The sequence below is a fragment of the Triturus cristatus genome, chromosome 11 (genome assembly GCF_964204655.1).
Source record: "Triturus cristatus chromosome 11, aTriCri1.1, whole genome shotgun sequence".
Classification (NCBI taxonomy): Eukaryota; Metazoa; Chordata; class Amphibia; order Caudata; family Salamandridae; genus Triturus; species Triturus cristatus.
Window position 1 is genome coordinate 1,143,694,088 of NC_140594.1, and position 15,894 is coordinate 1,143,709,981.

Below are 15,894 nucleotides of genomic sequence, written 5' to 3' on the forward strand. Positions count from 1 at the left end.
TGCTCTCACCTGAATGCAGCGCCACCTTGTAACCATCGGATGTAACTGCGGCTCAGAAAAATGTTTTATCAGAGGGCAAGTTGAGAGGACTCCAAGTGCCAGATTTCCACGGAAAGAGCCTCTCACTGCAGCTGGAAGGTTGGATACTTCAAATTGGCATAGTTTCCTGTCCAGCGTCCTCTCACGTCCCGAACGCTCCCAAACGCTCAAAAGCCTCGCCCTCACCGGGTAGATCTCTGGCTCCCAGGTAAAGCCAAATCCTGAGTATGCTAGTGCTAGGATCACAGAGAAAGGACAGGGACAGAGAGCTGCTGTCTTGGTAAAGGCCTGAAACGGCTAATTCCTAAGAGGGTCTGCACTTTCAGTTATGACTGAATGTGAGTGGGGAAGATGAAGATTTTCTGTACCCAGCATACCTTGCGATGTGCTTAGGCAAATGAGGAGAGAGCCCCACCAATCCCTTGCCACTCCGCTGAAAGCTCCTCCTCTGCATAAAGAGAGCACTTTCACAAGGGAGCAGAGTGGCGCAGCGGAAGCGTGCTGGGCCCATAACCCAGTGCTCGATGGATCGAAACCATCCTCTGCTAATATTGCTTGATTTTTCTTCCTAGGACTAATCTGTCATTTCCACCCTGCCAGCAAGGAAAAGCGCAGGCTTGTGCTAGCTATGTGAGAAAAGACTTCTCAACTATCTGTCTCTGCTGTAAATCAAGAGAGTGATCGTCAAAGGATCAACCCTATACTTTGAAAGTAAAGATACCCAATTAGAAGCATAAATGACAGGTGGGACCTTCACACGTTTTTCGGGGCATGCTTTGAATTTCATTCTTCCCTTTTTGTTCTGCTTTTATCAATCTTCTATGCATTTCATGGAATTTACTCCCTTTCTCTTCGCTGCTTTGCTTCCGATGCTGCCCATATGCTCATTTCCACTATTTGTACTGCTGCTTTCCATTTCTTCTCTTCTGCACAGCTTTGTCCTTGGTTTCAATCCCCAGTTCTTTACCCTCTGCAAGACAATTTCTACTGCTTTTCATGTTGGAATCCACACCAAATGCACCATTGGAACGGGTGCAAGATTGCCACTGCACTTGGCGTTGTAACATCTGGAACCTAGAGGACACACTTCAGAGGGCGTTGGTGGTATAGTGGTGAGCATAGCTGCCTTCCAAGCAGTTGACCCGGGTTCGATTCCCGGCCAACGCAGTGCAAATATTTATATATTCTCCAAGCAGGATATATTTTAATGCAACATGTCACAAAACTGAAATATCAGAAACAGAATAATCAGCCGTTATATAAAAAAATAAACAAACACGTAGGTAGACATCTCGATCGCCTCATCTGCTACATTCATTGTCCCAATATATGCTATTTTCCATAAAGCACTCAGCACTCACATGTGCTGATAATAAATATTTTGCTGGGGGCAGGCAATGAAAGGGCTGAGCCCCGACCAGACATTATAACCCCAGCATCCCTATTTTAAAAAGCATTTATAGGCGATATCTAGCCTCTGAAAATAATAGGCAAGATCCACCGATAAATCTGGCAAAAGTCCCCAAGATTTTGTGCATACTTGTGCTCTCACCTGAATGCAGCGCCACCTTGTAACCATCGGATGTAACTGCGGCTCAGAAAAATGTTTTATCAGAGGGCAAGTTGAGAGGACTCCAAGTGCCAGATTTCCACGGAAAGAGCCTCTCACTGCAGCTGGAAGGTTGGATACTTCAAATTGGCATAGTTTCCTGTCCAGCGTCCTCTCACGTCCCGAACGCTCCCAAACGCTCAAAAGCCTCGCCCTCACCGGGTAGATCTCTGGCTCCCAGGTAAAGCCAAATCCTGAGTATGCTAGTGCTAGGATCACAGAGAAAGGACAGGGACAGAGAGCTGCTGTCTTGGTAAAGGCCTGAAACGGCTAATTCCTAAGAGGGTCTGCACTTTCAGTTATGACTGAATGTGAGTGGGGAAGATGAAGATTTTCTGTACCCAGCATACCTTGCGATGTGCTTAGGCAAATGAGGAGAGAGCCCCACCAATCCCTTGCCACTCCGCTGAAAGCTCCTCCTCTGCATAAAGAGAGCACTTTCACAAGGGAGCAGAGTGGCGCAGCGGAAGCGTGCTGGGCCCATAACCCAGAGGTCGATGGATCGAAACCATCCTCTGCTAATATTGCTTGATTTTTCTTCCTAGGACTAATCTGTCATTTCCACCCTGCCAGCAAGGAAAAGCGCAGGCTTGTGCTAGCTATGTGAGAAAAGACTTCTCAACTATCTGTCTCTGCTGTAAATCAAGAGAGTGATCGTCAAAGGATCAACCCTATACTTTGAAAGTAAAGATACCCAATTAGAAGCATAAATGACAGGTGGGACCTTCACACGTTTTTCGGGGCATGCTTTGAATTTCATTCTTCCCTTTTTGTTCTGCTTTTATCAATCTCCTATGCATTTCATGGAATTTACTCCCTTTCTCTTCGCTGCTTTGCTTCCGATGCTGCCCATATGCTCATTTCCACTATTTGTACTGCTGCTTTCCATTTCTTCTCTTCTGCACAGCTTTATCCTTGGTTTCAATCCCCAGTTCTTTACCCTCTGCAAGACAATTTCTACTGCTTTTCATGTTGGAATCCACACAAAATGCACCATTGGAACGGGTGCAAGATTGCCACTGCACTCGGCGTTGTAACATCTGGAACGTAGAGGACACACATCAGAGGGCGTTGGTGGTATAGTGGTGAGCATAGCTGCCTTCCAAGCAGTTGACCCGGGTTCGATTCCCGGCCAACGCAGTGCAAATATTTATATATTCTCCAAGCAGGATATATTTTAATGCAACATGTCACAAAACTGAAATATCAGAAACAGAATAATCAGCCGTTATATAAAAAAATAAACAAACACGTAGGTAGACATCTCGATCGCCTCATCTGCTACATTCATTGTCCCAATATATGCTATTTTCCATAAAGCACTCAGCACTCACATGTGCTGATAATAAATATTTTGCTGGGGGCAGGCAATGAAAGGGCTGAGCCCCGACCAGACATTATAACCCCAGCATCCCTATTTTAAAAAGCATTTATAGGCGATATCTAGCCTCTGAAAATAATAGGCAAGATCCACCGATAAATCTGGCAAAAGTCCCCAAGATTTTGTGCATACTTGTGCTCTCACCTGAATGCAGCGCCACCTTGTAACCATCGGATGTAACTGCGGCTCAGAAAAATGTTTTATCAGAGGGCAAGTTGAGAGGACTCCAAGTGCCAGATTTCCACGGAAAGAGCCTCTCACTGCAGCTGGAAGGTTGGATACTTCAAATTGGCATAGTTTCCTGTCCAGCGTCCTCTCACGTCCCGAACGCTCCCAAACGCTCAAAAGCCTCACACCGGGCAAGCCCTCACCGGGTAGATCTCTGGCTCCCAGGTAAAGCCAAATCCTGAGTATGCTAGTGCTAGGATCACAGAGAAAGGACAGGGACAGAGAGCTGCTGTCTTGGTAAAGGCCTGAAACGGCTAATTCCTAAGAGGGTCTGCACTTTCAGTTATGACTGAATGTGAGTGGGGAAGATGAAGATTTTCTGTACCCAGCATACCTTGCGATGTGCTTAGGCAAATGAGGAGAGAGCCCCACCAATCCCTTGCCACTCCGCTGAAAGCTCCTCCTCTGCATAAAGAGAGCACTTTCACAAGGGAGCAGAGTGGCGCAGCGGAAGCGTGCTGGGCCCATAACCCAGAGGTCGATGGATCGAAACCATCCTCTGCTAATATTGCTTGATTTTTCTTCCTAGGACTAATCTGTCATTTCCACCCTGCCAGCAAGGAAAAGCGCAGGCTTGTGCTAGCTATGTGAGAAAAGACTTCTCAACTATCTGTCTCTGCTGTAAATCAAGAGAGTGATCGTCAAAGGATCAACCCTATACTTTGAAAGTAAAGATACCCAATTAGAAGCATAAATGACAGGTGGGACCTTCACACGTTTTTCGGGGCATGCTTTGAATTTCATTCTTCCCTTTTTGTTCTGCTTTTATCAATCTTCTATGCATTTCATGGAATTTACTCCCTTTCTCTTCGCTGCTTTGCTTCCGATGCTGCCCATATGCTCATTTCCACTATTTGTACTGCTGCTTTCCATTTCTTCTCTTCTGCACAGCTTTGTCCTTGGTTTCAATCCCCAGTTCTTTACCCTCTGCAAGACAATTTCTACTGCTTTTCATGTTGGAATCCACACCAAATGCACCATTGGAACGGGTGCAAGATTGCCACTGCACTTGGCGTTGTAACATCTGGAACCTAGAGGACACACTTCAGAGGGCGTTGGTGGTATAGTGGTGAGCATAGCTGCCTTCCAAGCAGTTGTCCCGGGTTCGATTCCCGGCCAACGCAGTGCAAATATTTATATATTCTCCAAGCAGGATATATTTTAATGCAACATGTCACAAAACTGAAATATCAGAAACAGAATAATCAGCCGTTATATAAAAAAATAAACAAACACGTAGGTAGACATCTCGATCGCCTCATCTGCTACATTCATTGTCCCAATATATGCTATTTTCCATAAAGCACTCAGCACTCACATGTGCTGATAATAAATATTTTGCTGGGGGCAGGCAATGAAAGGGCTGAGCCCCGACCAGACATTATAACCCCAGCATCCCTATTTTAAAAAGCATTTATAGGCGATATCTAGCCTCTGAAAATAATAGGCAAGATCCACCGATAAATCTGGCAAAAGTCCCCAAGATTTTGTGCATACTTGTGCTCTCACCTGAATGCAGCGCCACCTTGTAACCATCGGATGTAACTGCGGCTCAGAAAAATGTTTTATCAGAGGGCAAGTTGAGAGGACTCCAAGTGCCAGATTTCCACGGAAAGAGCCTCTCACTGCAGCTGGAAGGTTGGATACTTCAAATTGGCATAGTTTCCTGTCCAGCGTCCTCTCACGTCCCGAACGCTCCCAAACGCTCAAAAGCCTCGCCCCCACCGGGTAGATCTCTGGCTCCCAGGTAAAGCCAAATCCTGAGTATGCTAGCGCTAGGATCACAGAGAAAGGACAGGGACAGAGAGCTGCTGTCTTGGTAAAGGCCTGAAACGGCTAATTCCTAAGAGGGTCTGCACTTTCAGTTATGACTGAATGTGAGTGGGGAAGATGAAGATTTTCTGTACCCAGCATACCTTGCGATGTGCTTAGGCAAATGAGGAGAGAGCCCCACCAATCCCTTGCCACTCCGCTGAAAGCTCCTCCTCTGCATAAAGAGAGCACTTTCACAAGGGAGCAGAGTGGCGCAGCGGAAGCGTGCTGGGCCCATAACCCAGAGGTCGATGGATCGAAACCATCCTCTGCTAATATTGCTTGATTTTTCTTCCTAGGACTAATCTGTCATTTCCACCCTGCCAGCAAGGAAAAGCGCAGGCTTGTGCTAGCTATGTGAGAAAAGACTTCTCAACTATCTGTCTCTGCTGTAAATCAAGAGAGTGATCGTCAAAGGATCAACCCTATACTTTGAAAGTAAAGATACCCAATTAGAAGCATAAATGACAGGTGGGACCTTCACACGTTTTTCGGGGCATGCTTTGAATTTCATTCTTCCCTTTTTGTTCTGCTTTTATCAATCTCCTATGCATTTCATGGAATTTACTCCCTTTCTCTTCGCTGCTTTGCTTCCGATGCTGCCCATATGCTCATTTCCACTATTTGTACTGCTGCTTTCCATTTCTTCTCTTCTGCACAGCTTTGTCCTTGGTTTCAATCCCCAGTTCTTTACCCTCTGCAAGACAATTTCTACTGCTTTTCATGTTGGAATCCACACCAAATGCACCATTGGAACGGGTGCAAGATTGCCACTGCACTCGGCGTTGTAACATCTGGAACGTAGAGAACACACATCAGAGGGCGTTGGTGGTATAGTGGTGAGCATAGCTGCCTTCCAAGCAGTTGACCCGGGTTCGATTCCCGGCCAACGCAGTGCAAATATTTATATATTCTCCAAGCAGGATATATTTTAATGCAACATGTCACAAAACTGAAATATCAGAAACAGAATAATCAGCCGTTATATAAAAAAATAAACAAACACGTAGGTAGACATCTCGATCGCCTCATCTGCTACATTCATTGTCCCAATATATGCTATTTTCCATAAAGCACTCAGCACTCACATGTGCTGATAATAAATATTTTGCTGGGGGCAGGCAATGAAAGGGCTGAGCCCCGACCAGACATTATAACCCCAGCATCCCTATTTTAAAAAGCATTTATAGGCGATATCTAGCCTCTGAAAATAATAGGCAAGATCCACCGATAAATCTGGCAAAAGTCCCCAAGATTTTGTGCATACTTGTGCTCTCACCTGAATGCAGCGCCACCTTGTAACCATCGGATGTAACTGCGGCTCAGAAAAATGTTTTATCAGAGGGCAAGTTGAGAGGACTCCAAGTGCCAGATTTCCACGGAAAGAGACTCTCACTGCAGCAGGAAGGTTGGATACTTCAAATTGGCATAGTTTCCTGTCCAGCGTCCTCAACGCTCCCAAACGCTCAAAAGCCTCACACCGGGCAAGCCCTCACCGGGTAGATCTCTGGCTCCCAGGTAAAGCCAAATCCTGAGTATGCTAGTGCTAGGATCACAGAGAAAGGACAGGGACAGAGAGCTGCTGTCTTGGTAAAGGCCTGAAACGGCTAATTCCTAAGAGGGTCTGCACTTTCAGTTATGACTGAATGTGAGTGGGGAAGATGAAGATTTTCTGTACCCAGCATACCTTGCGATGTGCTTAGGCAAATGAGGAGAGAGCCCCACCAATCCCTTGCCACTCCGCTGAAAGCTCCTCCTCTGCATAAAGAGAGCACTTTCACAAGGGAGCAGAGTGGCGCAGCGGAAGCGTGCTGGGCCCATAACCCAGAGGTCGATGGATCGAAACCATCCTCTGCTAATATTGCTTGATTTTTCTTCCTAGGACTAATCTGTCATTTCCACCCTGCCAGCAAGGAAAAGCGCAGGCTTGTGCTAGCTATGTGAGAAAAGACTTCTCAACTATCTGTCTCTGCTGTAAATCAAGAGAGTGATCGTCAAAGGATCAACCCTATACTTTGAAAGTAAAGATACCCAATTAGAAGCATAAATGACAGGTGGGACCTTCACACGTTTTTCGGGGCATGCTTTGAATTTCATTCTTCCCTTTTTGTTCTGCTTTTATCAATCTCCTATGCATTTCATGGAATTTACTCCCTTTCTCTTCGCTGCTTTGCTTCCGATGCTGCCCATATGCTCATTTCCACTATTTGTACTGCTGCTTTCCATTTCTTCTCTTCTGCACAGCTTTGTCCTTGGTTTCAATCCCCAGTTCTTTACCCTCTGCAAGACTATTTCTACTGCTTTTCATGTTGGAATCCACACCAAATGCACCATTGGAACCGGTGCAAGATTGCCACTGCACTCGGCGTTGTAACATCTGGAACCTAGAGGACACACATCAGAGGGCGTTGGTGGTATAGTGGTGAGCATAGCTGCCTTCCAAGCAGTTGACCCGGGTTCGATTCCCGGCCAACGCAGTGCAAATATTTATATATTCTCCAAGCAGGATATATTTTAATGCAACATGTCACAAAACTGAAATATCAGAAACAGAATAATCAGCCGTTATATTAAAAAATAAACAAACACGTAGGTAGACATCTCGATCGCCTCATCTGCTACATTCATTGTCCCAATATATGCTATTTTCCATAAAGCACTCAGCACTCACATGTGCTGATAATAAATATTTTGCTGGGGGCAGGCAATGAAAGGGCTGAGCCCCGACCAGACTTTATAACCCCAGCATCCCTATTTTAAAAAGCATTTATAGGCGATATCTAGCCTCTGAAAATAATAGGCAAGATCCACCGATAAATCTGGCAAAAGTCCCCAAGATTTTGTGCATACTTGTGCTCTCACCTGAATGCAGCGCCACCTTGTAACCATCGGATGTAACTGCGGCTCAGAAAAATGTTTTATCAGAGGGCAAGTTGAGAGGACTCCAAGTGCCAGATTTCCACGGAAAGAGCCTCTCACTGCAGCTGGAAGGTTGGATACTTCAAATTGGCATAGTTTCCTGTCCAGCGTCCTCTCACGTCCCGAACGCTCCCAAACGCTCAAAAGCCTCACACCGGGCAAGCCCTCACCGGGTAGATCTCTGGCTCCCAGGTAAAGCCAAATCCTGAGTATGCTAGTGCTAGGATCACAGAGAAAGGACAGGGACAGAGAGCTGCTGTCTTGGTAAAGGCCTGAAACGGCTAATTCCTAAGAGGGTCTGCACTTTCAGTTATGACTGAATGTGAGTGGGGAAGATGAAGATTTTCTGTACCCAGCATACCTTGCGATGTGCTTAGGCAAATGAGGAGAGAGCCCCACCAATCCCTTGCCACTCCGCTGAAAGCTCCTCCTCTGCATAAAGAGAGCACTTTCACAAGGGAGCAGAGTGGCGCAGCGGAAGCGTGCTGGGCCCATAACCCAGAGGTCGATGGATCGAAACCATCCTCTGCTAATATTGCTTGATTTTTCTTCCTAGGACTAATCTGTCATTTCCACCCTGCCAGCAAGGAAAAGCGCAGGCTTGTGCTAGCTATGTGAGAAAAGACTTCTCAACTATCTGTCTCTGCTGTAAATCAAGAGAGTGATCGTCAAAGGATCAACCCTATACTTTGAAAGTAAAGATACCCAATTAGAAGCATAAATGACAGGTGGGACCTTCACACGTTTTTCGGGGCATGCTTTGAATTTCATTCTTCCCTTTTTGTTCTGCTTTTATCAATCTTCTATGCATTTCATGGAATTTACTCCCTTTCTCTTCGCTGCTTTGCTTCCGATGCTGCCCATATGCTCATTTCCACTATTTGTACTGCTGCTTTCCATTTCTTCTCTTCTGCACAGCTTTGTCCTTGGTTTCAATCCCCAGTTCTTTACCCTCTGCAAGACAATTTCTACTGCTTTTCATGTTGGAATCCACACCAAATGCACCATTGGAACGGGTGCAAGATTGCCACTGCACTTGGCGTTGTAACATCTGGAACCTAGAGGACACACTTCAGAGGGCGTTGGTGGTATAGTGGTGAGCATAGCTGCCTTCCAAGCAGTTGACCCGGGTTCGATTCCCGGCCAACGCAGTGCAAATATTTATATATTCTCCAAGCAGGATATATTTTAATGCAACATGTCACAAAACTGAAATATCAGAAACAGAATAATCAGCCGTTATATAAAAAAATAAACAAACACGTAGGTAGACATCTCGATCGCCTCATCTGCTACATTCATTGTCCCAATATATGCTATTTTCCATAAAGCACTCAGCACTCACATGTGCTGATAATAAATATTTTGCTGGGGGCAGGCAATGAAAGGGCTGAGCCCCGACCAGACATTATAACCCCAGCATCCCTATTTTAAAAAGCATTTATAGGCGATATCTAGCCTCTGAAAATAATAGGCAAGATCCACCGATAAATCTGGCAAAAGTCCCCAAGATTTTGTGCATACTTGTGCTCTCACCTGAATGCAGCGCCACCTTGTAACCATCGGATGTAACTGCGGCTCAGAAAAATGTTTTATCAGAGGGCAAGTTGAGAGGACTCCAAGTGCCAGATTTCCACGGAAAGAGCCTCTCACTGCAGCTGGAAGGTTGGATACTTCAAATTGGCATAGTTTCCTGTCCAGCGTCCTCTCACGTCCCGAACGCTCCCAAACGCTCAAAAGCCTCGCCCTCACCGGGTAGATCTCTGGCTCCCAGGTAAAGCCAAATCCTGAGTATGCTAGTGCTAGGATCACAGAGAAAGGACAGGGACAGAGAGCTGCTGTCTTGGTAAAGGCCTGAAACGGCTAATTCCTAAGAGGGTCTGCACTTTCAGTTATGACTGAATGTGAGTGGGGAAGATGAAGATTTTCTGTACCCAGCATACCTTGCGATGTGCTTAGGCAAATGAGGAGAGAGCCCCACCAATCCCTTGCCACTCCGCTGAAAGCTCCTCCTCTGCATAAAGAGAGCACTTTCACAAGGGAGCATAGTGGCGCAGCGGAAGCGTGCTGGGCCCATAACCCAGAGGTCGATGGATCGAAACCATCCTCTGCTAATATTGCTTGATTTTTCTTCCTAGGACTAATCTGTCATTTCCACCCTGCCAGCAAGGAAAAGCGCAGGCTTGTGCTAGCTATGTGAGAAAAGACTTCTCAACTATCTGTCTCTGCTGTAAATCAAGAGAGTGATCGTCAAAGGATCAACCCTATACTTTGAAAGTAAAGATACCCAATTAGAAGCATAAATGACAGGTGGGACCTTCACACGTTTTTCGGGGCATGCTTTGAATTTCATTCTTCCCTTTTTGTTCTGCTTTTATCAATCTCCTATGCATTTCATGGAATTTACTCCCTTTCTCTTCGCTGCTTTGCTTCCGATGCTGCCCATATGCTCATTTCCACTATTTGTACTGCTGCTTTCCATTTCTTCTCTTCTGCACAGCTTTGTCCTTGGTTTCAATCCCCAGTTCTTTACCCTCTGCAAGACAATTTCTACTGCTTTTCATGTTGGAATCCACACCAAATGCACCATTGGAACGGGTGCAAGATTGCCACTGCACTCGGCGTTGTAACATCTGGAACGTAGAGGACACACATCAGAGGGCGTTGGTGGTATAGTGGTGAGCATAGCTGCCTTCCAAGCAGTTGACCCGGGTTCGATTCCCGGCCAACGCAGTGCAAATATTTATATATTCTCCAAGCAGGATATATTTTAATGCAACATGTCACAAAACTGAAATATCAGAAACAGAATAATCAGCCGTTATATAAAAAAATAAACAAACACGTAGGTAGACATCTCGATCGCCTCATCTGCTACATTCATTGTCCCAATATATGCTATTTTCCATAAAGCACTCAGCACTCACATGTGCTGATAATAAATATTTTGCTGGGGGCAGGCAATGAAAGGGCTGAGCCCCGACCAGACATTATAACCCCAGCATCCCTATTTTAAAAAGCATTTATATGCGATATCTAGCCTCTGAAAATAATAGGCAAGATCCACCGATAAATCTGGCAAAAGTCCCCAAGATTTTGTGCATACTTGTGCTCTCACCTGAATGCAGCGCCACCTTGTAACCATCGGATGTAACTGCGGCTCAGAAAAATGTTTTATCAGAGGGCAAGTTGAGAGGACTCCAAGTGCCAGATTTCCACGGAAAGAGCCTCTCACTGCAGCTGGAAGGTTGGATACTTCAAATTGGCATAGTTTCCTGTCCAGCGTCCTCTCACGTCCCGAACGCTCCCAAACGCTCAAAAGCCTCACACCGGGCAAGCCCTCACCGGGTAGATCTCTGGCTCCCAGGTAAAGCCAAATCCTGAGTATGCTAGTGCTAGGATCACAGAGAAAGGACAGGGACAGAGAGCTGCTGTCTTGGTAAAGGCCTGAAACGGCTAATTCCTAAGAGGGTCTGCACTTTCAGTTATGACTGAATGTGAGTCGGGAAGATGAAGATTTTCTGTACCCAGCATACCTTGCGATGTGCTTAGGCAAATGAGGAGAGAGCCCCACCAATCCCTTGCCACTCCGCTGAAAGCTCCTCCTCTGCATAAAGAGAGCACTTTCACAAGGGAGCAGAGTGGCGCAGCGGAAGCGTGCTGGGCCCATAACCCAGAGGTCGATGGATCGAAACCATCCTCTGCTAATATTGCTTGATTTTTCTTCCTAGGACTAATCTGTCATTTCCACCCTGCCAGCAAGGAAAAGCGCAGGCTTGTGCTAGCTATGTGAGAAAAGACTTCTCAACTATCTGTCTCTGCTGTAAATCAAGAGAGTGATCGTCAAAGGATCAACCCTATACTTTGAAAGTAAAGATACCCAATTAGAAGCATAAATGACAGGTGGGACCTTCACACGTTTTTCGGGGCATGCTTTGAATTTCATTCTTCCCTTTTTGTTCTGCTTTTATCAATCTTCTATGCATTTCATGGAATTTACTCCCTTTCTCTTCGCTGCTTTGCTTCCGATGCTGCCCATATGCTCATTTCCACTATTTGTACTGCTGCTTTCCATTTCTTCTCTTCTGCACAGCTTTGTCCTTGGTTTCAATCCCCAGTTCTTTACCCTCTGCAAGACAATTTCTACTGCTTTTCATGTTGGAATCCACACCAAATGCACCATTGGAACGGGTGCAAGATTGCCACTGCACTTGGCGTTGTAACATCTGGAACCTAGAGGACACACTTCAGAGGGCGTTGGTGGTATAGTGGTGAGCATAGCTGCCTTCCAAGCAGTTGACCCGGGTTCGATTCCCGGCCAACGCAGTGCAAATATTTATATATTCTCCAAGCAGGATATATTTTAATGCAACATGTCACAAAACTGAAATATCAGAAACAGAATAATCAGCCGTTATATAAAAAAATAAACAAACACGTAGGTAGACATCTCGATCGCCTCATCTGCTACATTCATTGTCCCAATATATGCTATTTTCCATAAAGCACTCAGCACTCACATGTGCTGATAATAAATATTTTGCTGGGGGCAGGCAATGAAAGGGCTGAGCCCCGACCAGACATTATAACCCCAGCATCCCTATTTTAAAAAGCATTTATAGGCGATATCTAGCCTCTGAAAATAATAGGCAAGATCCACCGATAAATCTGGCAAAAGTCCCCAAGATTTTGTGCATACTTGTGCTCTCACCTGAATGCAGCGCCACCTTGTAACCATCGGATGTAACTGCGGCTCAGAAAAATGTTTTATCAGAGGGCAAGTTGAGAGGACTCCAAGTGCCAGATTTCCACGGAAAGAGCCTCTCACTGCAGCTGGAAGGTTGGATACTTCAAATTGGCATAGTTTCCTGTCCAGCGTCCTCTCACGTCCCGAACGCTCCCAAACGCTCAAAAGCCTCGCCCTCACCGGGTAGATCTCTGGCTCCCAGGTAAAGCCAAATCCTGAGTATGCTAGTGCTAGGATCACAGAGAAAGGACAGGGACAGAGAGCTGCTGTCTTGGTAAAGGCCTGAAACGGCTAATTCCTAAGAGGGTCTGCACTTTCAGTTATGACTGAATGTGAGTGGGGAAGATGAAGATTTTCTGTACCCAGCATACCTTGCGATGTGCTTAGGCAAATGAGGAGAGAGCCCCACCAATCCCTTGCCACTCCGCTGAAAGCTCCTCCTCTGCATAAAGAGAGCACTTTCACAAGGGAGCAGAGTGGCGCAGCGTAAGCGTGCTGGGCTCATAACCCAGAGGTCGATGGATCGAAACCATCCTCTGCTAATATTGCTTGATTTTTCTTCCTAGGACTAATCTGTCATTTCCACCCTGCCAGCAAGGAAAAGCGCAGGCTTGTGCTAGCTATGTGAGAAAAGACTTCTCAACTATCTGTCTCTGCTGTAAATCAAGAGAGTGATCGTCAAAGGATCAACCCTATACTTTGAAAGTAAAGATACCCAATTAGAAGCATAAATGACAGGTGGGACCTTCACACGTTTTTCGGGGCATGCTTTGAATTTCATTCTTCCCTTTTTGTTCTGCTTTTATCAATCTCCTATGCATTTCATGGAATTTACTCCCTTTCTCTTCGCTGCTTTGCTTCCGATGCTGCCCATATGCTCATTTCCACTATTTGTACTGCTGCTTTCCATTTCTTCTCTTCTGCACAGCTTTGTCCTTGGTTTCAATCCCCAGTTCTTTACCCTCTGCAAGACTATTTCTACTGCTTTTCATGTTGGAATCCACACCAAATGCACCATTGGAACGGGTGCAAGATTGCCACTGCACTCGGCGTTGTAACATCTGGAACCTAGAGGACACACATCAGAGGGCGTTGGTGGTATAGTGGTGAGCATAGCTGCCTTCCAAGCAGTTGACCCGGGTTCGATTCCCGGCCAACGCAGTGCAAATATTTATATATTCTCCAAGCAGGATATATTTTAATGCAACATGTCACAAAACTGAAATATCAGAAACAGAATAATCAGCCGTTATATAAAAAAATAAACAAACACGTAGGTAGACATCTCGATCGCCTCATCTGCTACATTCATTGTCCCAATATATGCTATTTTCCATAAAGCACTCAGCACTCACATGTGCTGATAATAAATATTTTGCTGGGGGCAGGCAATGAAAGGGCTGAGCCCCGACCAGACATTATAACCCCAGCATCCCTATTTTAAAAAGCATTTATAGGCGATATCTAGCCTCTGAAAATAATAGGCAAGATCCACCGATAAATCTGGCAAAAGTCCCCAAGATTTTGTGCATACTTGTGCTCTCACCTGAATGCAGCGCCACCTTGTAACCATCGGATGTAACTGCGGCTCAGAAAAATGTTTTATCAGAGGGCGAGTTGAGAGGACTCCAAGTGCCAGATTTCCACGGAAAGAGCCTCTCACTGCAGCTGGAAGGTTGGATACTTCAAATTGGCATAGTTTCCTGTCCAGCGTCCTCTCACGTCCCGAACGCTCCCAAACGCTCAAAAGCCTCACACCGGGCAAGCCCTCACCGGGTAGATCTCTGGCTCCCAGGTAAAGCCAAATCCTGAGTATGCTAGTGCTAGGATCACAGAGAAAGGACAGGGACAGAGAGCTGCTGTCTTGGTAAAGGCCTGAAACGGCTAATTCCTAAGAGGGTCTGCACTTTCAGTTATGACTGAATGTGAGTGGGGAAGATGAAGATTTTCTGTACCCAGCATACCTTGCGATGTGCTTAGGCAAATGAGGAGAGAGCCCCACCAATCCCTTGCCACTCCGCTGAAAGCTCCTCCTCTGCATAAAGAGAGCACTTTCACAAGGGAGCAGAGTGGCGCAGCGGAAGCGTGCTGGGCCCATAACCCAGAGGTCGATGGATCGAAACCATCCTCTGCTAATATTGCTTGATTTTTCTTCCTAGGACTAATCTGTCATTTCCACCCTGCCAGCAAGGAAAAGCGCAGGCTTGTGCTAGCTATGTGAGAAAAGACTTCTCAACTATCTGTCTCTGCTGTAAATCAAGAGAGTGATCGTCAAAGGATCAACCCTATACTTTGAAAGTAAAGATACCCAATTAGAAGCATAAATGACAGGTGGGACCTTCACACGTTTTTCGGGGCATGCTTTGAATTTCATTCTTCCCTTTTTGTTCTGCTTTTATCAATCTCCTATGCATTTCATGGAATTTACTCCCTTTCTCTTCGCTGCTTTGCTTCCGATGCTGCCCATATGCTCATTTCCACTATTTGTACTGCTGCTTTCCATTTCTTCTCTTCTGCACAGCTTTGTCCTTGGTTTCAATCCCCAGTTCTTTACCCTCTGCAAGACAATTTCTACTGCTTTTCATGTTGGAATCCACACCAAATGCACCATTGGAACGGGTGCAAGATTGCCACTGCACTCGGCGTTGTAACATCTGGAACCTAGAGGACACACATCAGAGGGCGTTGGTGGTATAGTGGTGAGCATAGCTGCCTTCCAAGCAGTTGACCCGGGTTCGATTCCCGGCCAACGCAGTGCAAATATTTATATATTCTCCAAGCAGGATATATTTTAATGCAACATGTCACAAAACTGAAATATCAGAAACAGAATAATCAGCCGTTATATAAAAAAATAAACAAACACGTAGGTAGACATCTCGTTCGCCTCATCTGCTACATTCATTGTCCCAATATATGCTATTTTCCATAAAGCACTCAGCACTCACATGTGCTGATAATAAATATTTTGCTGGGGGCAGGCAATGAAAGGGCTGAGCCCCGACCAGACATTATAACCCCAGCATCCCTATTTTAAAAAGCATTTATAGGCGATATCTAGCCTCTGAAAATAATAGGCAAGATCCACCGATAAATCTGGCAAAAGTCCCCAAGATTTTGTGCATACTTGTGCTCTCACCTGAATGCAGCGCCACCTTG

General features: G+C 45.7%; 10 non-coding genes across 10 annotated transcripts; all 10 read left to right on the forward strand.

Moving 5' to 3' along the window:
* Positions 1 to 1,134: 1,134 nt before the first annotated feature.
* Positions 1,135 to 1,206, forward strand: TRNAG-UCC (transfer RNA glycine (anticodon UCC)). The gene has a single exon. It is a non-coding gene; the product is annotated as a tRNA-Gly (tRNA).
* Positions 1,207 to 2,716: 1,510 nt separating this feature from the next.
* On the forward strand, positions 2,717 to 2,788 carry TRNAG-UCC (transfer RNA glycine (anticodon UCC)). Its single transcript has one exon. It is a non-coding gene; the product is annotated as a tRNA-Gly (tRNA).
* Positions 2,789 to 4,309: 1,521 nt separating this feature from the next.
* TRNAG-UCC (transfer RNA glycine (anticodon UCC)) lies at positions 4,310 to 4,381 on the forward strand. Its single transcript has one exon. It is a non-coding gene; the product is annotated as a tRNA-Gly (tRNA).
* Positions 4,382 to 5,891: 1,510 nt separating this feature from the next.
* On the forward strand, positions 5,892 to 5,963 carry TRNAG-UCC (transfer RNA glycine (anticodon UCC)). The gene has a single exon. It is a non-coding gene; the product is annotated as a tRNA-Gly (tRNA).
* Positions 5,964 to 7,474: 1,511 nt separating this feature from the next.
* Positions 7,475 to 7,546, forward strand: TRNAG-UCC (transfer RNA glycine (anticodon UCC)). Its single transcript has one exon. It is a non-coding gene; the product is annotated as a tRNA-Gly (tRNA).
* A 1,521-nt stretch (positions 7,547 to 9,067) lies between these two features.
* TRNAG-UCC (transfer RNA glycine (anticodon UCC)) lies at positions 9,068 to 9,139 on the forward strand. Its single transcript has one exon. It is a non-coding gene; the product is annotated as a tRNA-Gly (tRNA).
* Positions 9,140 to 10,649: 1,510 nt separating this feature from the next.
* Positions 10,650 to 10,721, forward strand: TRNAG-UCC (transfer RNA glycine (anticodon UCC)). The gene has a single exon. It is a non-coding gene; the product is annotated as a tRNA-Gly (tRNA).
* Positions 10,722 to 12,242: 1,521 nt separating this feature from the next.
* TRNAG-UCC (transfer RNA glycine (anticodon UCC)) lies at positions 12,243 to 12,314 on the forward strand. Its single transcript has one exon. It is a non-coding gene; the product is annotated as a tRNA-Gly (tRNA).
* Positions 12,315 to 13,824: 1,510 nt separating this feature from the next.
* TRNAG-UCC (transfer RNA glycine (anticodon UCC)) lies at positions 13,825 to 13,896 on the forward strand. Its single transcript has one exon. It is a non-coding gene; the product is annotated as a tRNA-Gly (tRNA).
* Positions 13,897 to 15,417: 1,521 nt separating this feature from the next.
* Positions 15,418 to 15,489, forward strand: TRNAG-UCC (transfer RNA glycine (anticodon UCC)). Its single transcript has one exon. It is a non-coding gene; the product is annotated as a tRNA-Gly (tRNA).
* Positions 15,490 to 15,894: the final 405 nt, after the last annotated feature.